The sequence below is a fragment of the Camellia sinensis genome, chromosome 9 (genome assembly GCF_055761805.1).
Source record: "Camellia sinensis isolate YWXY chromosome 9, ASM5576180v1, whole genome shotgun sequence".
NCBI classification, from domain to species: Eukaryota; Viridiplantae; Streptophyta; class Magnoliopsida; order Ericales; family Theaceae; genus Camellia; species Camellia sinensis.
Window position 1 is genome coordinate 194,017,743 of NC_138969.1, and position 23,032 is coordinate 194,040,774.

The 23,032-nt window shown below is 38.4% G+C and overlaps 1 pseudogene; it reads left to right on the plus strand.

Annotated features, from left to right (window-relative positions):
* The first annotated feature begins 348 nt into the window (after positions 1-348).
* LOC114323136 (serine/threonine/tyrosine-protein kinase HT1-like) lies at positions 349-20,733 on the plus strand (annotated as a pseudogene).
* Positions 20,734-23,032: the final 2,299 nt, after the last annotated feature.

The following is a 23,032-nucleotide window of genomic DNA, read 5'->3' on the forward strand; positions in this document are numbered from 1 at the left end:
CATTTTGATGAATTCACTCTTCATTTAATTATTGTTTTGAAAAACAATGGAACCACTAATCAATTGCAGAGATTCCAATTGGGTTTTCTGTGTCTAGATTTTGATGAGTTCTTTTTTTGTTTTGTCATTGTTTTGATCCATACATGAAAACCCATCTCTACCCATGTTTCAGAATTTGTGTTTTCATTGTTGTTTTTGAAAAACAATTTTAAACCTCTCAAAATGAGAGCTTCCATTGGGATTTCTTTGTCACCTTTGTTTCTTTCTCTAGATTTTGATGTGTTCTTTTTGTGTTTGTCCTTGTTTTGATCAATCCATGAAAACCATTCTCTGTTTTCTTTGGAAATCAATTCACACATTCAGAAGGAAACCCCTTTTTGATTGTATGTTTTGACACTTTAATTTTGTCGATTCGATTGGAGTCTTTTTCAAGCCAGAAAATCCTCAATCAAGGACAAAATTTCAATGGTAGTGTCCTATTTCAATTCATTCTTGCAATCAATTGACACATTCAGAAGGACAACCTCTTTTGATTGTGTGTTTTCACACTTCAATTTCACCATCTCGTTGATTCTAAGTCTTTTTCAATCCAGAGAACCTCAACAAATCACAGAATTTCAATGGCAGTGTCCTGTTTCAATCCATTTCATCGATTCTAAGTCTTTTTCAAGCCAGAGAACCTCAATAAATCACAGAATTTCAATGGTAGTGTCCTGTTTCAATCCATTTTCAATTCATTCTTGAAATCAATTCATATATTGAGAAGGAAAACACCTATTGATTGCGTGTTTGACTCTTCAATTTCACCATTTTGTCAATTTCAAGAATAGTAATGTCCTGTTTTAATCCATTTCGACTAAGAAAGTTCAAGGAGAAGCCATTACCAATCCCTCCCACGTCGATCACCCAAATGAACTTCGATTTGGAGAACATGGAAAGGAAGAGATTTGATAGTTTGGAGACATGGTTAATGATCCTGGATTCTGATAATGTTGAGACTTGGGAGGCATCAAAGGAAGATCACGAGGAATGGACTGCTGATCTTTCACAGCTGTTCATTGGCAACAAGTTTGCCTCGGGTGCGCATAGTCGGATTTACCAGGGAATTTACAAGCAGAGGGCAGTTGCAGTGAAAATGGGGAGGATTCCAAGCCATAGAGAGGAGACCAAAGTTTTGCTTGAACAACAATTCAAGTCTGAAGTTGCCTTGCTTTCAAGGCTCTATCATCCCAATATAGTATAGGTTAGGCTTTATATGCACCAATTAAAGAGAGTGAAAAGTATGCTTTGCGTGGTTTTGTTTTGGTTTTATGGTGTTAGTTTTGAAAGCATGTGTTTCTTAAAGTAGAAAACCAATAAATCATCAACTAAAATCAGTTGAATAACATTCCAGACTAGTTTAGTTGGGCAAAGTTCTTACACTTTACTAGGAGGTCAAGAGGTCTTCCTCTCGCTGATGCTACGGCCTCCAATGTTTAAAGAAAAAACGGGATCTTAAAGTAGTGTTTGGTTTACAGGAACAAAAATTGGAATGGAATGATCATTCAAACAACATAATACCCATTAAGTGGCCAAAGAAAAGCCATTCCATTCTTGCCCGAAATCGTAGTGAACCTCTAGCCTCATGTTGTAATTTTGAATTCATAAACTTTTTGAAATCTGCAACGCATTTTCTTTTCTTAGTTTTTGCTTTTCGAAATTAGACCAATCGGCTTGTAAGACTAAGTTTACTGGTCAATATAATTCAACATAATTTTAAAAAATTATGATCTTGCAGTAATTTACTCTTTCTTAAGTTAGTAATGACCTTTTCTTTTTCCACAGTTCATCGCAGCCACCAAAAAACCTCCCGTGTACTGCATCATCACAGAACACATGTCACAAGGAACTCTAAGGATGTTTCTCAACAAGAAACAGCCATACTCACTTTCAACCGAAACAATTTTGAGGTTAGCCCTTGATATATCGCGAGGAATGGAGTATCTTCATTCACAAGGGGTGATCCACAGAGACCTCAAGTCAAATAACTTGCTTCAAATAACTTGCTTCTGTAACAAAAAAGGTTGCAGATTTTGGTACATCATGTTTGGAAACACAATGCAGAGAATCAGAAGGAAACATGGGTACTTACCGTTGGATGGCCCTAGAGATGATTAAAGAGAAAGCTTACACTCGAAAAGTTGATGTGTATAGCTTTGGGATCGTGCTATGGGAGCTCATGACAACTTTGCTTCCCTTTCAAGGAATGACCCCCGTGGAGGCTGCGTTTGCCTTGGCTCAAAAAGTTAGCATTTTCTATATGTATCATTGTTGGCACATAAATTTCAAACCAAATTTATGTTTAAATTTCAAATATAGTCAATGACACAGATTGAGCCTACGATAAGATTGTTGTAGGCAATCACTTCCTAAAATGATTAACTTGCTCCGTTGAAGTGTATAAATAAAACAACGTCGTATCTTAACGACGTTATTCAAGATACTCAAATGACACGTGGAGCCTACGAAAGATGACACCTGTAGAGCCCACAGCAAGGACACCACACAGGATGAAACCCCAAAGATCAATCCGGTTAATCAGATATACGATTAATCAGATAGCGCTATTATTCAAAATTTAAATGGCGCTATCATTCAATTTGAAATTCAAATATCATTCAATTTGAAATTCAAATTAAAGATGAAACATTTCTATCACCTGATGGTCCTCCATAAATATGAGGACCATCACACAAGACGGGGGATCGAAAAATCAAAAGGGAAAAGATCAGAGAGAGAGAGAGAAAGAAATTGAGAGCTAAAGAAGTCGTTACAAAAAAAAGAAGAAGAAAAGCCTAGAGAACTGAAGAGCCTACGCTAATGGCGATGAATAGGTAAAGGGTTCCAAACCCAAACTGTATTTTGTATTCGAGGGTTCAAAACCCATAACAATCTCAATAAAATATTTCTTTTTTTTAATTTGTCATTTGTTGTTTATTTTGTTCTTCATTAATCGGAGGTTTCATTTGTATAAAATGTGTAATTAACGATCTGAAATACAGATCAGAAATAAGAACTTGTTATTCAAATAATCAACACTGTTTAGTCCAAAAACTAAACAGTGGACATTTGTAACATAAATTTTGAAATGTGTTTAAACACTTCATGTTTTAAAATTTGTGTCTACAAATTCTGGCACGCCCAGTGGGACCTTATTTCTCCTCCCATCTTTTGAAGAACAAAAAAAAAAAAAAATATATATATATATATATATAGTTGAAACTTACTGATGTATTCTTTTGTTATAGGAATGCTGAAGCAACTGTTAGGAGACAAACCTACAGTCCAGTGGTTCTGAAGTCACCAAGGTTGGAGATAACACCCATCACCCAAGGGGCTCCGGAGCGAATGCTCTTGGCTGTCCCAAAGGTAGAGCCAACGAAATCCTAAAAAGATGCACTTCTTTCCCCTGCCACCCAAGGGGCTCCGGAGCGAAAGCTCTTGACTGTCCCGAAGGTAACTGGTGTGATGAAGAAAGTCACACTTCTCCAGAAAGTTGAAAGTTTGTGAAAGATTACTGAAGATTATGTGAAAACGTCAAAGCAGTACGCAATTGTGAGGGCCACAGCCCGAACGAAGAACTTTCTAATTCAGGCAAAGGAGGCTAATCAGTTTGCAACTACGACTTTTGTTGCAGCTTCAACGGGGGCAACAAAAAATGTTGTGGCCCAACTACTCAAAAGGGTAGAAGACTCCATTAAAATGGTGGAGTCTGCCCAGAAGAAAGCCTCTGCTGAAAACATGGCCATCATTAGGGCCATTGGGAGGCGGGTGATGACCCAAACTCCTGTTGATGGAAAAAAGGCCCCTGTTGTTGAAAAAACAATTGCGGCCTACAAACCGATAGTTCTGTTCAGAGTACAAAATCGATCAAACCAAATCTCAGTTAACTCTCAAGAGCCAAAAGAACACTCGTTGGCTCGACAGGGTTCGAGTGAGAAACACCCGTTGGCCCGACTGAATAAGGAACACCCGTTGGCCCGACAAGGTTCGAATAACGAACACCTGTTGGCCCAACGGGATTTGAATCAACATCAATTGGTCCACTCTAAAAATGTAGGGACTGTTTTGAAAATTCATGAGTTTGCAAAAACGCAAACGGTTCCTTCTATGCCCCTGGGGGCTCAACTTGATATGCCATTCGGTCCAGTTTTGAAAAGACAAAGGTGAAAAAGAAATAAGGCTTTAAAGAAACTGGAACTAAGAACAGTGGCAACAAATGTTATAGGAGCTATTGAAAGGGCTCTCTCGAAAGATGAACCCCAAAAACAAATTGAAAGTCCTGTCTTTGTTGGAAAACCAAGGTGGAGGAGGGTAAGCAACCCTTAGGAAATATTTCTACTTTGGTTGAACTATCTATGGAGGGAATAAGAAAAGGGCCTGTGACAAGGTCTATAACCCGTCAGGCTCAAAACAAAGCATCGCAGTCAGATGCTTCAAATATGAATAATGTTGTGGGGGTTGATAATCCTTTATACGAACAAGATGATTCTATCTCGTTTGTTTCAACGAATATTGGAAACAATGAATTGAAAGATATCAACAAAGTCGCAGTTATGATGATTGAGGTTGAGAAAGAAGGTGAAAAATCGCAGGTCCAGCAAGACCAAGGTCTCAAGGAAAAAGTGGTGGCCCTACAGGAACAACTTGAGAGAAAAGAACGAGAAATGACTGCTATGTTGGAGCAAATGCAACAGTTGCAGGCCCAAATGACAGGACCAGGAAGTGCACCCAAACAAATGACACAACCTGTTGTGGGAACATCTATAGGCATACAAAGTACACTAGCCCCAAGGGGCAATGGTCCTTGTTACTCTGATCTAACCAGTAGTGGTATGAATCCAATGCTCATGGCCATAATTGATGATATGGTGAGGAGACAAGTAAAGAAAGTCATAGAAAAAGATGATGAGAATTTTCGAATAATTACAAAACCTTACCCAGCATGGGTAGACGCTGTTCCATTCCCTTCTGGTTTTTCCCAACCAGATTTCAAAATGTTTGATGGAACAGGAGATCCAAGACAACATGTGGCTCATTTCCTTTCAAGATGCGGGCCAATAGCTCAGAATGAGGCCCTGTGCCTGCAGCTATTTGTCCAATCGCTTGAAAGTTCTACATTTACTTGGTATGCTAATCTTCCTGAGGGATCAATCCTAAATTGGGATTCCATGGTGAAGGAGTTCCTTAAACAGTTCTGCAACACACAAAGACGAGTTGGAGTACCAGAACTGATTGAGACCAAGCAACGTGACAATGAGTCTGTTACAGATTTCATTGCAAGATGGCGAGCTTTGACATTTGCTTGTCCTCAAAAGTTTACACAATTAGAGTTAATTCGGATGTGCCTTAACAACTTCCGACATGAGCTCTCTACGGCTCTTATGGCTCAAACTTTTGAAGGATTCAATGATCTATGCACTAAAGCTCATGATATGGAGCTGCATTTAGCTAAACGAATGAGGTCTAGGGTCGTTGAAAGGGTTGAGTCCTCGACTGCAGCTACAATCGAAACCAGAAATAAGGGTCCCGTTGTAGTAGGGGCTAAAAAGCCCAAGGAATTTAAAAAAGTGACTATGAAAGAGAGGTTGGAGAAGAAATATTCCTTCATGGATGATCTGGTCGAAGACCTATTTGAAGATATGTTGGAGCAAAAGTTGATTGCTCTCCCTGAGGTAAAAAGACCACATAAGGTAGGAAAGACCAACGATCCAAAGTATTGCCCCTACCATTGTTTGATTAGCCATCCGATAAAAGAGTGCTTTGTTCTGAAAGATAAAATTCAGAAACTTTTGGACTCTAAAATTATCGAACTCCCTCCTCAAGAGAAAGCATCTGCTAACCCAATCACTATCGACAATGATAATGAAGGTGAATGGGTTGTTTATCAGTCAAAAAGCATGAAGAAAAAACAAAATGCCACAGTGAAAGCTAGAAGTGTGGTTAATTCAACAACACAAGGGCCAAAAGTTTCCAAAAAGAAAAAATCAAAAGTTTCTAGGAAACAGAAAAAAGCCAAAGTAAGTAAGAGAAAAGGAAAAAAGAACCCAAAGAAGGAAAATGGGGAGAAATTGGTCCCTGATGAGCAGTTAGAGCAAAGTCCTCTTGTCCCAGTCACATTGGAGGAATTTCTACCTTCAAAATTTCAATCTGTGGAGTTGCAGACATACTTTGATAAAAGAAGGGAGGAAAAGTTTACTTTGGTCCCTTGCCTAACCATCATTGTTTTGAGTGATGGCGAGGAAGATGAGGGTGAAGTTGGTTCAAAAGTTAGGGAAGGGGATTGGATTACATCTCCTATCTGTATACCTGACTCACCAGAGTATACACCAACTTCTCCAGAATACACACCAGCCTCTCCAGAATATACACCAGCTTCTCCAAAGTATACACCAGAAGCCTTTTCTCCAGAGTATTCGCCAGTACCACCAATGTACTATCAAAGCACTCCAGAATATGTAAGGGGAACAAAGCAAAGAGACACTGGGTGTAGGTCCGACTCTGAGCTTGTAAAAAAGGCGAAAAAATGACTACACTTCAAGGATGATGAGGTGAATGGCAGGTGTAAGTCGGATGATGAAGTATGGAAGCATTCAAGTAAACAAGCAAAGTCATCTCAAATTGAGGATCCTAATGAAGAGTGGGAACTTGACTTTTCCCCTGATGATTCACCATACACATCCCCAGCTAGGACATACGATGGAGAAAGTGTATCAAGTGACCACTTTGACTTTCCTTGTAATGTCATCACTGTGGACGTAAATTTTGAAGAGCGAGAAATACATATCATTCGCAATCCAGGTGATGATGAGAAAGCAAAAATTGAAGCTAGAAGGGAAACGGAACATCAGGCAAAAGTAACAGTCTTTTTGAAAGATGAGGGTTTTGAAGCCCATCAAAATTTGAGTATTGAAAGAAATCAAATTTCTAGACACCCTTTCCCTAATTGGGTCGAATGGGTTCAGTTTCCACGAGGATATGCAGTACATCGTTTTCCTTTATATATTGGGACAGGTTGTCCAAGGCGCCATTTGGTTCGTTTCCTTGCACAATGTGGAAACACAGTAAAAAGCCAGGCGTTACTTCTACGGCAGTTCGTTCTTTCTTTGGAATGATGGGCAGCGGATTGGTACTTCAGCCTGCCACCTAATTCAATCCCAGATTGGGACACCATGGCTGATCGATTCTATAGGACATTTTATAAACCATGGCCAATAGAAATTGAGATGTCAGAACATTTGGATGACGAAGGTACATCTTCTCAAACATATGATTTCATAGAAGGCACAATTGAGGAGAAGATTGAAACTGCCCTTGACCTTCGAGAGATGGGCACTTATCGCCCAAGGGATTTGTTCCCTTTATGGGTAGAGCAAACACCATTTCCTAAAGGATACGAACTTCCAAATTTTGTCCTATATAAGGGGTATGGAGATCCTCAAAAACATATTAGGCGTTTTTTGAAACAGTGTGGGGAAACAGCTCAAAATGAAGCACTTTGCCTAAAACAATTCCCCCTTTCCTTAGAGGGGATCGCCTTTGACTGGTATTGCTCCCTCGATGGAGTCGTGGTGCCTAGTTGGGAGGCCATGAAGAATGGTTTTGAAGAATCTCAATGCTTTTATAGGCGTGACTCCCGGTACCTAAGAAATGGGAGAAGAATGCAGCTCCAAGAAGATGGAGAAGTGACTGATGATGATGATCACCCTGCAGCTGGACCAGTTAACATGGTCCAAATAAGTGAGGGAATAAAAGAAGTTGAGGTCAACGAAAATCCGGTTGCTGAAGTATGCCAGACTTATTTGACCTACCGGAGGAAATTACGAAATCCTCAGGACCCTCAAACGTCGTAAGTTCCACAAGTTTTGCTGGAGGAAGAGCAAGTGAAATATGATGTACTAGCTCATCTAAAGAAAATTCCAGCATTGTTAAGCGTATATGATGCATTAAAAATGTCTCCAGAGCTTCGAAAGTCTTTAATATATGCCCTGTCCAAGCCAGAGGATTTCCGCAAAGAAATTGAGGGTAGAAATCAAAAGAAGGCAACAACATGCATGGCTATGGTAACCTTTGGTGACAAAGACATGTGTGCTGAAATGACAGACCATAATCGGCCTTTGTTTATCACTGGCCTTATCCATGATGTGAAAATTTCTCGAATTCTTATTGATGGAGGATCTGCGGCGAACCTTCTGCCTCGGAGGGCCTTAAATTTATTAGGGGTTCGAATTTCACAACTTCGCCCAAGTCGTTTGGTCATTCAAGGATTTAATCAGAATGAGCAACGCCCAATGGGGAAAATTGAATTACAAACCAAGTTTGGGGATATTGAAGAAAGCACTGAGTTCTTGGTTATTGATGTAGACACCTCTTACAATGCTTTGCTTGGGAGACCATGTATGCATAATCATCATGCAGTGCCATCAACTTATCACCAATGTATTAAGTATCCGTTGCCTTCACCCAAAAAAGAGGGGATAATTGTGGCTGACAATGATCCATTTGGAGAAGTAGAGGCCTACTATGCTGATGCTCGCTTCTATACAAAGACTTCACAAAGAAAGGGAAAAGATGTGAAGAAGTCTGAAGATACTCCGAATGTCAAAGACACTGTAGAGTCTACTCCAGTTTCAACAAAAAGAACTTTTCGATATGTGCCAAAGTCCGAAAGGAAACTGGGGGCAAAGGCTCTAGCCCCAATAAATCCAATTTTGGATCTCAAGGGTGAGTTCACGTTGCCATTAAGGAGGATAGAATGCAACTATGTGGAAAAATATAATAAGATTGTGGTCCCTTCTAAAGGAAAAGGGTCGAAACCCATCATATTCCACTCGCTTGGAGATGTTGAACAGAAAGTGAAAGTTGAACAAATGCCAGAAGAAAACATCTCGAGTTTTGAGAAGCCTACCTTCAGTGCAGAAATCACATAGATGTTGGTAAAAGTTGGTTTAGATCCTGAAAAAATACCAGAAACAATGACACCCTTTGACTTTGCATTAACACCTTCACAGAGGCAGGCTATCCAGCAAGGCGGTATTATCACCGCCAGGACAGAGGGGTTAGGCTATTAAGGGAATGAGGAAAAATTTCCAGTAAACATGACTATCACTCAAGATGTGTTGGAAGATGTTGACCAAGATGAAGCTCAACCTGCACCAACAGAATTTGAAGCAGGAGGCCAAGCCACCGTGGATGACCTTCGTGAAATAAATCTGGGTGATGACGGAGAAAACAAACTAACCTTCATTAGTGCAAATTTAAAGGAAGAAAAAGCTCGGCAATATATTTCCTTTTTAAGGGAGTATCGTGACATATTTGCATGGAACTATAGTGAGATGACTGGTCTTAATCCAGAGATTGCAGTCCATAAGCTTGCAATTCACCCTGAGAAACGGCCAGTTAAACAGCCTCAAAGGCGAACTCGACTAGAGCTTACAGCCCAAATTGAAGCCGAAGTCGACAAGCTTATCAATGCAGGATTCATCAGAGAAGTCAAATATCCAACCTGGCTAGCAAACATAGTGCCAGTCAAGAAAAAAAATGGTCAAATCAGGGTTTGCATTGATTTTCGTGATCTCAATGAGGCTTGTCCTAAAGATGGCTTTCCTTTGCCCATCACTGAACTTCTTGTAGATGCAACTACTGGGTATGAAACCTTGTCTTTTATGGATGGATATTCAGGATACAATCAAATCTGAATGGCACCTAAAGATGAAGAAATGACTACATTCAGGACTCCGAGAGGAGTCTTTTGCTATAAGGTAATGCCTTTTGGCCTGAAAAATGCTGGGGCCACGTATCAAAGGGTGATGACTATAATTTTTGGTGATATGCTCCATGACACCATCGAATGCTATGTTGATGATCTCGTCGTCAAGACAAAGGAAAAGGAAAACCATGTGGAAGATTTGAGAAAAATCTTCGAACGTTTGAGGAGGTACAAACTCAAGATGAACCCACTAAAATGCGCATTTGAAGTTTCATCAGGAAAATTTCTTGGGTTTGTGGTTCGAAACAAAGGGATTGAAATTGACCCTACCAAGATTAAAGCTATTGCCGAAATGCCTCCTCCACGAAATTTAAGGGAATTGAAGGGGCTACAAGGGAGATTGGCCTATATCAGAAGATTTATTTCTAACTTGGCAGGTCGATGTTTGCCGTTCTCAAGATTGATGAAAAAGGGTGTTCCGTTTGAATGGGATCAGCAATGCCAAAATGCTTTTAATAGTATTAAGGAGTATCTTTTGAAGCCTCCAGTACTTATGAGCCCAATAAAAGAAAAACCACTTTTGTTGTACATAACAGCCTTGGATGGTTCGTTAGGGGCATTGTTGGCACAACATAATGAGCATGGGAAGGAAAATGCCTTGTATTACTTGAGTCGTACTTTGGTTGGGGCAGAGGTCAAGTACTTCCCTATCGAAAAGACATGTCTTGCCTTGGTGTTCGCCTTGCAAAAACTAAAGCACTATGTCTTGGAACACGAAGTCAAGTTGATATCAAGAGCAGACCCCTTGAAATATATACTTTCATGGCCCATACTTTCAGGGAAAATTGCAAAGTGGGCTACAATTCTCCAACAATTCACAATTGAATATGTTCCCCAAAGAGTTGTAAAGGGGCAGGCTCTAGCAGATTTTTTGGCAGCACATCCTATACCTGATGACTCACCTCTAGTAACTGATTTACCAGATGAAGAGGTTATACAAGTAGAAATTCAGAAAGGATGGGAGATGTATTTTGATGGAGCTTCAAGGAGTCCAGATGGCAAAAAGCAAGAAAATCCTAAAAACAATAAAGCTGGAATTGGAATTGTGTTTGTGACTTCAGATAATGCTATAATCACCCATTCTTTCGCCTTAAGTGAAGGATGCTCCAATAATGAGGCAGAATATAAAGCTGTAATTGCTGGATTAGAATTGGAATTACGAATTCCTATTGAAGAACTCTCAATTTATGGAGATTCGGAACTGGTGGTAAAGCAACTCCGTGGAGAATACATTGTTAAGAAAACAAGTTTCATCCCGTATCATGAAAGGGCTGATCAATTGCTTTCGCAATTCAGAAAAACACATATTTTCCATGTGAAGAGAAGAACAAATGCTCGAGCTGATTCACTTGCAAGTTTGGCTGCATTACTCACCCTACCAGATAGCAAAACAATTACTATCACGGTAGGTGAAAGAAGGGTGTTACAACCTTTAAAAGAGGTTTCCGACTTGGTTCCAATCTTGGTTGTCACCACGAAAGGAGAAAACGAGGAGGATTGGCGGGAACCATTCATAGCTTACCTCAAACATGGTAGGCTACCTGAAAATAAAGTATAGGGATGGCAATTTGAAACCGGGCCGACGGGGATCCCCAACCCCGACTCCGATTTTAGCAGTTTTTTCCCGAAAAATACCCCCGACGGGGAGGGGACGGTATTTGAAAATCAATCCCCGATCTGTTCGGGGCCGAGGACGGTGATCAGTGTTCAAGCCCCGCCCCGACCCGACCCCGGCCCCGATCCCCGCCCCGGTTCCCCGACATGAAATTACTAATATACCCCCGTTTATATATATAATATATGTGTATTGTGTTAGGGCTTGGCACACTCATTCACACAAACTGTTTCTCTTCTCTCTCTCTCTCTCTCTCTCTCTCTCATACACAGTGCCTCTCCTTCGCTTCTCTCTACTCTCTCTCACTTTCGCAGATACACAGTGCCTCCTCAGTGCCTCCATCGCTGTCTGCGATGCCTCCGCGATGCTTCTCTCTACTTTTGCACCTCTCCACCGTCACAGATCACAGCCACCGTCGCAATCGCAGTCACCACTCTCTCTTTCTCATATCTGTGTTGATCTCACAGATACACAGATCTCAGATCTCATATCTGGGTTGATCTCCGTCATCGCCGCCGATCTTCGCCGAGCTCCTCCGTATCTGGGTTGGATCTAGGGTTTACATATATGTATATTATATATATATGACTATATAGATCTGTTTATACAAATATATCTGATTATATATATATCTGAATGAGTATATAGATCTATTTTTTTTTCTAAATTTATAAACAGATCTGATGATGTTCATTGTGCATTAGTTTATTGTTCATTATTGAAGATGAATAATGATAAATTTACAGATTTTCATTGTTCATTAGATGATGTTCATTGTTCATTAGTTCATTGGTTCTGTGTAGATGATAAATTTATTTATGATGTTCATTGTTCATTATTTACAGATTTTTATAGATAAAAAAAAAATTGGGGATTTTTCGGGGTCGGGGATCCCCGATCGGGGGCGGGGATGGGATCGAGCTATGAGTCCCCGTCGGGGATCGGGGCCGGGGCCGGGGAAAATTCGAGCATCGGGGATCGGAGACGGGGAGTGTGATCTCCGGCCCCGCCCCGCCCCGCCCCGTTGCCATTCCTAATAAAGTAAAAAGAATTGAAGTGAGACGCAGGGCTACCAAATTCGTCCTGTGGAAAGATGGAACGTTATACAAAAGGTCTTTGGATGGAATGTTCATGCGGTGTATAGCCAAGGAGCATATTCAAGAGGTAATGGCAGAAATACATGCAGGTGTATGTGGGGCACACCAAAGTGGTCCTAAATTACATATGCAGCTAAAACGGTTGGGATACTATTGGCCGACTATGATTGCAGATTGCATAAATTATGCTCGAAGATGCCAAGTCTGCCAATTCCATGGGAACTTTCGCCACCAACCCCCAGAGCCTTTACATTTAACAACTTGTTCTTGGACATTTGCAGCATGGGGTATGGACATTATTGGTCCTTTTGTACCTCCATCTTCAGCAGGATATCGATACATCCTAGCTGCAACTGACTATTTTTCAAAATGGGCAGAGGCTGTGGCTTTAAAGGATATAAAAAGCACAGTTGTCTCCGAGTTCATCCGAACCCATATCATTTACAGGTTTGGGATTCCAGAAAGTATCATCATGGATAATGGACAGCCATTCAGGAGTGATGCTTTGAACAAGTTATTTGCCAAGTACAAAATCAAAAACAACCATTCATCAAGATATCATGCACCTGCTAATGGTTTGGCAGAAGCTTTCAACAAGACATTGTGCAAAATTCTTAAGAAGATGGTGGATAAGAACAAAAAAGCTTGGCACAAAAAGTTACAAGAAGCTTTGTGGGCTTATCGAACTTCGCACAGAACTCCTACTCAAGCAACCCCTTATTCGTTGGTTTTTGGAGGAGAAGCAGTGTTACCACTTGAGGTTCAAATACCATCATTACGAGTGGCAATACAAGAGTCCTTAACAGAAGATGAAAGTGCAAGAGTGAGGTTGGCTGAGCTAGAGACCCTGGATGAAAGAAGGTTGTATGCTCAACAGAACTTGGAAATCTACCAACAAAGGATGGCAAATGCATTCAATAAAAGAGTGAGGCTTCGTTCTTTTAAAAAGGGAGGCTTGGTACTAATGGTTAGAACACCCATAGTAGTCTCACGAAGAACCAAAGGAAAGCTTGAGCCCAAATGGGAAGGACCTTATGTGATTGAGAAGGTTTATTCTAATGGGGCCTATTTGTTGATAACGATGGATGGTGACAGAATCATTCCCCCAACCAATGCAAGGTTCTTGAAGAGATATTACGCTTAAGAAAGCCTGCTAGGTTGAAAACCCGAAAGGGCGGCCTAGGCAAAAGTTAGGGCAAAAAAAAAAAAAAAAAAAGTCTGCTAGGTTGAAAACCCGAAAGGGCGGCCTAGGCAAAAGTTAGGGCAAAAAAAATAAAAAAAAAAAACCCACCAACGGTATTGTATGTGGTTAAACTGCTAAAATACCTCACTGGAATCTAAGGTGATAAAACATTAGATAATCCTGGCCCGCAAGAGTACAAACTGTGTACGGCCAAACAAAAGTCAAACCCCACCAACGGTATTGTATGTGGTTAAACTGCTAAAATACCTCACCAAAATCTAAGGTGATAAAACATTAGATACTCCTGGCCCGCAAGAGTATAAACTGTGTACGGCCAAACAAAAGTCAAACCCCACCAACGATATTGTATGTGGTTAAATTGCTAAAATACCTCACCGAAATCTAAGGTAATAAAACATTAGATACTCCTGCCCCGCAAGAGTATAAACTGTGTACGGCCAAACAAAAGTCAAACACCACCAACGGTATTGTATGTGGTTAAACTGCTAAAATATCCCACTGAAATCTAAGGTGGTAAAACATTGGATACTCCTGGCCCGCAAGAGTATAAACTGTGTACGGCCAAACAAAAGTCAAACACCACCAACGGTATTGTATCTGGTTAAACTGCTAAAATACCTCACCGAAATCTAAGGTGATAAAACATTGGATACTCCTGGCCCGCAAGAGTATAAACTGTGTACGGCCAAAATAAGATAAATCAATGTATAAACAAATAAATCTATTGTGTACGGCTAAAATAAGACAAATCAATGTATTGTATTGAGAAATTTCATATAACAAATAAATCTATCATTGAGCGAAATTTCATAAATACATTATGTTCGAATGAATAAAAAAATAAAAGTGCATTCATTCATTAAGACAAGTCTTGGCCCTTTCAAAAGCACGTTCCACAATACTGTGTTGTCCATTCTTCTTCTTGTGTTGGCTCAAAATAGAGCAATTTGCACGTCTTCTTCCGATTTAGAAACACTCTCGGAAGCTTGTGCAAAATCACACATAAAGGATGCATGTTCCGCTTGGGTGGATGACAATTCCTCTTCAAGTTGCTTGAGTAACTCTTTGGTTTGAATAATCCTTTGATTAAGACCCGCAATGTGCTCATCCGACTTGATAATTGAAGCAGACAACTGTTCATGTTCGCCAGAAACTTTGTCGAAATGAAGCTTCTTCTTATAATATTGGGCCTCAAATTCTGCAGTAGACAAGTTTGAAGAATCTGCAAGTTGGGTTTTCAAAGCAAAGCACCCAAGGAATATCTTCACCTTCTCATAAAAGGAGATGAAGTCTACACTTAATTGAAGCAGTCAAGGTCTTCAGAAAATGGACGGAGGATTGAGACAAGGAATGAACCGATTGATTTGAAGTGCCCTTTCTCGAGAATCTCACAGCAGTTTCGAATTCCTGTATAGACCAAGTCTTCGGAAGCCGTATGTAAAGGGATGTAGGGGTCCAACTCTGTAGGTGAAAATAAAGCAGTGATAGGTTTGTGCCGAATTATTTTCGGACTAGATTTATCCAATACATTCCTCTCGTCACATCGAAGATATTCGAGTGTCTTTTCCATGCTTCCTAAAAAAATAAAAAAAAATAAAAAAAGGTTAGTTGAGGCAAAATGTCCTAAAGAAAGTGACAAAAGCCCCTTGCCAAGAAATTAAACCATTGGAGTGAAAGACACAATCACTGCCAAGGTTTCAGGCCATTGAGGCGATGGACACAATCACTGCTAAGGTTTCAAGCCATTGGGGTGACGGACACAATCACTGCCAAGGTTTCAGGCCATTGGGGTGACGGACACAATCACTGCCAAGGTTTCAAGCCATTGGGGTGAAGGACACAATCACTGCCAAGGATTCAAGCCATTGGGGTGACGGACACAATCAATGCCAAGGACTCAAGCCGTTGGGGTGACGGACACAATCACTGCCAAGGTTTCAAGCCGTTGGGGTGACGGACACAATCACTGCCAAGGACTCAAGCCGTTGGGGTGACGGACACGATCACTGCCAAGGTTTCAAGCCATTGGGGTGATGGACACAATCACTACCAAGGACTCAAGCCGTTGGGGTGACGGACACAATCACTGCCAAGGTTTCAAGCCATTGGGGTGATGGACACAATCACTGCCAAGGTTTCAATCCATTGGGGTGACGGACACAATCACTGCCAAGGTTTCAAGCCGTTGGAGTGACGGACACATTCACTGCCAAGGATTCAACCTGTTGGGGTGACGGACACAATCACTGCCAAGGTTTTAAGCCGTTGGGGTGACGGACACATTCACTGCCAAGGTTTCAAGCCGTTGGGGTGACGAACACATTCACTACCAAGGTTTCAACCTGTTGGGGTGACGAACACAATCACTGCTAAGGTTTCAAGCCGTTGGGGTGACGGACACATTCACTGCCAAAGATTCAACCTGTTGGGGTGACGGACACAGTCACTGCCAAGGTTTCAAGCCGTTAGGATGACGGACACAATCATTGCCAAGGTTTCAACCCGTTGGGATGACGGACACATTCACTGCCATGGTTTCAACCCGTTGGGGTGACGGACACAATCACTGCCAAGGTTTCAACCCGTTGGGGTGACGGACACAATCACTACCAAGGATTCAAACCGTTGGGGTGACGGGCGCAATCACTGCCAAGGTTTCAAACCATTGGGGTGAAGGACACATTCACAGCCAAGGAGTTAGCCCATTGGGGTGAAGGACACAATCACTGCCAAGGATTCAAGCCACTCATTGCCATTAGGTTGGAAAGGGCAATGATACCTGCAAACAAACTCTGGCGCCTTGTGTGTTGCCCGCAAAAGAGATAAAAGACATGAAATAATTGTTTAAAAAAACAAATATAAAATAAAATAAAATAAAATAAAAACAGAAATTAGTCATCATGATTCGTACGATTAAAATTCACTCGCACGAATTACGAGGGGCAAGGCTGATTTGACTTTTAACAAAAAATTGGCCAATTGTACAAAGGGTTGCTACTAATACAACATAAAATAAAAGGTAGCAGGCTTAAAAAATTCGATTTTCAAAAAAAAAAAAAAAAAAAAGTCTGCTTGTATTTGGGTTTAGCAAAATCTGCTAAAAAGAAAAAAAAGTCTGCTTGTATTTGGGTTTAGAAAAAATCTGAGTATAGCAGGTTTTTTAAGCAAGAAAAGTTTTTGTTTGGGCTCATAAAAAAAAACTGGCAGCGGCAGAAAAAAAAATTAAAAAAAATTTGCTTACTTGATTCTACTGTGAGTAAAAAATATATATATAAATACAAACCAAATAGGTTGTTGCTTAAAATTCTGCTGAAGAGAGTTAAAAAAAAAAAATCTTATGCCTTGTGTAAAGAAAATCTGGTTAAAACAGGTTGTTGCTTAAAACAAGTTGTTGCTCAAAACAGTCTTAAAAAAATAAATAAATAAATAAATAAAAAATAAAAAATAAAAAATCTGGTTAAAGAGAAAACCAGACAGATTGCTGCTTTATGTTCTTTAAAAAAAAAGTTGTAGACACCAAAGAAAAGAGAAAACCAGACAGATTGCTGCTTTATGTTCTTTCTTGAAGAAAAGAAATCTTATGCCTTAAAAAACATCTAGAATTTATGAGTGTGACATCCATGAAGTTGGTATGGGTGTTAAAACTTTCTTCTGGCAGCAGCAAAAAAAAAATGGCAACAGTAAAAACTAGGGGTGAAAAGAAAGCAACAAATATTATGATGAAAGTATACCTGATTAAAAGGAATTTGAAGGAATTCTTTTGTGCCTTCTTTTGGGGAAAGAAGAAAGACAATGGCCAGACAACTTTTGAAGGATGAAGACCTAATATGCACTACAAAATTTGCAGAATAAAAAGGGCGGCTGAAAAATTGCTGGAAATAAAATTCTGCTGGAAGAACAAAGTTGTAGGAGGAAAAATATCTATTGTCCACATGCATGGATATGTATTATATAAGCAAAAAATTTCTTACTTAAGAAAGGAGGTAGTGGTCTCCTAAAATACTTCAAAGAAGCAAGAGTTTAGGTAGGATTTGAAATACTCCATAAAAGCAAGAGTTTGTGTAGGATTAGAAATCCTACCAATGTCAATCCATCATATTCCATTTAGACAAACTACTAATATATATATATATATATATATCTTAAAAAAAAAAAAAAAGTGGCAAGTTGGAGACCCACAAAAGAAAAGGCCCAATTTAAAAAAAATTGGTGGCCTAGAAAAGGAAAGGTCCGTGATGGCCTAGAAAAAAAAAAGTCTGTTGTAAAAAAAAAGTGGCAAGTTGGAGGCCCACAAAAGAAAAGGCCCAATTTAAAAAATTGGTGGCCTAGAAAAGGAAAGGTCCATGATGGCCTAAAAAAAAAAAAAAGTCTGTTGTAAAAAAAAGGTGACAAGATGGAGGCCCACAAAAGAAAAAACCCAATTAAAAATGGTGGCCTATAAAAGTTAAGGTCCATGATGGTCTAGGAAAATTTATAATGACCTAGGGAAAATCTGCTGTAAAAAAAATGGTGGCAAGTTGGAGGCCCACAAAAGGAAATGTCCAATTAAATCTTGGACCTTACTCATGACCCTTAAAAAAGTTGGAGGCCCACAAAAGAAAAGGCCTAATTTAAAAAAAAATTTGGTGGCCTAGAAAAGGAAAGGTCCATAATGGCCTAAAAAAAAAAAGTCTGTTGTAAAAAAAAAAATGTGGCAAGTTGGAGGCCCACAAAAGAAAAGACCCAATTAAAAATGGTGGACTATAAAAGGAAAGGTCCATGATGATCTAGGAAAATTCATAATGACCTAGGAAAAATCTGTTGTAAAACAAAAAAAAAATGTGGCAAGTTGGAGGCCCACAAAAGAAAAGACCCAATTAAAAATGGTGGCCTATAAAAGGAAAGGTCCATGATGGTCTAGGAAAATTCATAATGACCTAGGAAAAATCTGCTGTAAAAAAAATTGTGGCAAGTTGGAGGCCCACAAAAGGAAATGTCCACTTAAATCTTGGACCATACTCATGACCCTTAAAAAAAAACAAAAAAATAATAAGAAAATTAAAAAAAATAAAAAATGAAAAAGATCAAGTCCACAAAAAGACCCATGCAACAAAAGTAAAAGGACCCATGCAACAAAAGTAAAAGGGCTCATGAAAAAGCCGTCAACCCAAAAAAAAAAAAAAAAGGCTAGGGACCAAAGCAAAGAAATAATCCCATCCAAGACCTACAGATCATCCAGATAAAAGTGCCAAATTGTCGTGACTCGCACAGTTAAGAAAATTCACTTGTACAAGTCACGAGGGGCATTTGTTGGCACATAAATTTCAAACCAAATTTATGTTTAAATTTCAAATACAGTCAATGACACAGATTGAGCCTACGATAAGATTGTTGTAGGCAATCACTTCCTAAAATGATTAACTTGCTCCGTTGAAGTGTATAAATAAAACAACGTCGTATCTTAACGACGTTATTCAAGATGCTCAAATGACACGCGGAGCCTATGAAAGATGACACCTGTAGAGCCCACAACAAGGACACCACACAGGATGAAACCCCAAAGATCAATCCGGTTGATCAGATATACGATTAATCAGATAGCGCTATTATTCAAAATTTAAATGGTGCTATCATTCAATTTGAAATTCAAATATCATTCAATTTGAAATTCAAATTAAAGATGAAACATTTCTATCACCTGATGGTCCTCCATAAATATGAGGACCATTACACAAAACGGGGGATCGAAAAATCAAAAGGGAAAAGATCAGAGAGAGAGAGAGAGAAAGAAATTGAGAGCTAAAGAAGTCGTTACAAAAAAAAGAAGAAGAGAAGCCTAGAGAACTGAAGAGCCTACGCTAATGGCGATGAATAGGTTAAGGGTTCCAAATCCAAACTGTATTTTGTATTCGAGGGTTCAAAACCCATAACAATCTCAATAAAATATTTCTTTTTTTTAATTTGTCATTTGTTGTTTATTTTGTTCTTCATTAATCGGAGGTTTCATTTGTATAAAATGTGTAATTAACGATCTGAAATACAGATCGGAAATAAGAACTTGCTATTCAAATAATCAACACTGTTTAGTCCAAAAATTAAACAGTGGACATTTGTAACATAAATTTTGAAATGTATTTAAACACCCATGTTTTAAAATTTGTGTCTACAATCATTTTACTTTTTCCCTAAAAATTTGGCTATGTAATTGTTTCTTTGATTTTTGAAGTATTTTAATGTTTTTGATAAGTTTATATTCACTAAAAATAATGTTACTCGAGCTTGACTAGTTATCAGCTCAATTAAATCTCGTTTAAGATCAACTTAAAAAGTAAGCAAGTCAAGTTTAAGTACATTTCGAAACTTGTTAAGTTTTAATAAATTTCTACTTTGCTCGACTCATTTACAACTCAAATTGCCATTCTTATGAAGTAAAACAACATAGATGAACTGTTGTTCGAGTCTGATTTATTCATTATTTCCTCATTTAGGTGATTACTTATCCAAAAAAATAAATAAATAAATTTCCTCACTTAGATGGTTCTTGTTTTCTTACTGATATTATCCATTATGCATCTTATTATCTACTTCAATTATTTTCATTTGGATTCTGTTAGTTCCATCACTTGGAAACATACACGATCCTTAACAACCTTCTATTTATGGCATTGGCAGAATCAACGACCGCCACTGCCTGCTAGTTGTCAGCCTGCCCTTGCACACCTCATAAAACGTTGCTGGGCAGCAAACCCTTCTAAGCGACTAGATTTCAGCCACATTGTGTCAACTCTGGAGAAGGATGACAAGTGTGTCAAGGAAGGCCTCCCACTTTCAGGGCTTGTCAGCCACAATGTCATACTTGAATGTTTGAAAGGCTTCATATCGATGAGCTCTTCTGTGCCTGTACATGTCTGACTCCCTATAAAGGTTATCACTGCGATATTCACTCTCTTGTAGCCGATATTTCATAGATTAGTTGATTATAAACTGTTTACAAATTTGATTTGTTTTTTTTTTTCAATGATGTTGCTGACTTGTGTTTGAGAGCTCCAAGGTGTGTGGATGGTCTGCAATCAGAAATCAGAAAATCTTTCACGTTTAGCAAGTACCATCATGAAAAGTCTAACGTAGATTTCACAATGTATAGATAGATATACATATAATAATGTTGTTGAACCCAGTTGGTTCAGGGGCAAAGGATCAGGAATTTCCTCACTATCTTAGGTTTGAATCCCACCCCCAGTTGATTACTAGCAGATCACTACGTCTTTGTTTGGTCGATTAGCCCAAAGCCTCGAGATTAGTCAAGGTGCAACACTCCGAATCCCACCCCCAGCTGACTATTAGCGGGCCATTGTGTCTTTGCTCAATCGATTAGCCCAAAGTTCCGAAATTAGTCGAGGTGCGACACTCCGAAAGGGTACTGGCCCGAACTAGGGGTGGGCAACGGTTTATCCGAACCGCTCAAACCGCCCAATCCGCCCAACCCGCATATAAGTGGGCGATTTCGCAAACATAATGCGGGCGGATACGGTTTGAAATATGACAAATTTGCGGGTTACGGGCAGGTCGCGGTTTAAACCCGCAAACCGCAAAAACCGCCCGCACTTTAATTATTATTATTATTATTTATTTTTATATAACAACTTTGTAACTTTTACAAGAACACCATTATATTCTCTATGACACTAGGATTCTTATTTTTAAGTATTTCTCAACTTTCTTAATGCCGTAGAATCATCAAGTCCTAAACTTGGTTTCTTATATGGTTTTCATTGGTGATTCATCAACTTTTTCGTAATAAAATTTTTCTTCTAATGGTCGATAGAACTTATAGTTTGATTATTGATTACTGAACTGGCAATTCTAATTGAGTACAACCTTTAATGCATTGATATACATTTTTTTCATAGCAAAAATGCTAGTGTAGGGTCTCTTTATTTTGGGTACTTTCATTTAATGCATTGATATTCAATTTTTATTTGTAAACTCATCAAAAAATTGTTATCACAAATATATAAAAAGAATCTGATGCCTAAATTCGCTGGAAAAAAAAAACTCAAAAATTAATTTTTAAAGAAAAAAGTGTAAACCGCAAACCGCCCGCACATTTGCAAACCCTATCCGCACAAATCGCAAACCGCACTGCGGGCGGTTGCGGGTTGACTTTTTCCCAAACCGCATAAATGCGGGCGGGTCAAAACCGAACCGCAAACCGCACAAAACCGATCCGCGAACACCCCCAGCCCGAACACTCAGTTATCAAAAATAAATAAATAAATAAATAATGTTATTGACATTTGGGTGTTTTAGCAATTGAGTAAAAGTCAATTTTTTAACTTTTTTAGATTACATCATCTCTTTACTTTTTTACATATTTTTTTTAAAAAAAAAAATTTTTAAAAAAAACCAAAAAGTTGACTTTTTAATCTACTTTTCAATACAAACTAATGTATTGGATACTATTATCCATCAAATGGTAGAAATAATTGACCATTGTAGCCTTAATAGAAATAGATGTTTAATCGACTGAACTGATTTTTTTGGTTAGGGATTGTTTGTCTTCATAATTTGTTTTCAATGCACTTTCAATGGTACTATGTGAAAGTATAATCATACAATTAAAAATGCAATAGAGACAAGTGGATAGAAATCTTAGGAACAAAAATGTGAATATTAGTATTAATTTTTTTTTTTAAACATGAATATCAATCAAGCTCTAACCATAATTTTTGAAATAAATTAAATTTTAATGTAATTATTTAATTTTAAAATTATAAAAGCCTAAATATGTCAAGGCCCTTGGAGCATCTTCAATTTTCATCATTTTTTTATCAAATTAAAACTCATCAAATCCTTGATTTGATGAATATTTAAAAAGATGAAGAATTGGATATGATTTTTTTCATCAAATTTTATGAAAAGAAAAATTTTAATGAAAATTTTATAAAATGATTGAAATAATTCATATCAAATTAGGTTTTTTATTCAAATTTAAAATCAAATTAGAAAAAAATAATAATTGATAAAAGATGAGAAATACTCTTAATAATTCTTTAAGAGCATTTTCAATCCCTTAATATTTTTTTTATCAAATTTAAATTTGATGAAAAAAACATTCAAAATTTTATTTCTATTATTTTCATCAAATTAAGAGAGAGTCGTTTTTTTTTTTTTTTTTTTATAAATCAAATTGAGAACTTATCAAATTTAAATTTAATAAAAAAATTTTTAAAAAAAAATATTGGAGATACTTTTTTGAAAAATTTATTAGAAAATCTTCTTTTAAATACTCGTATCCAAATTAGTCTATAAGATATTCTTGTATTTAA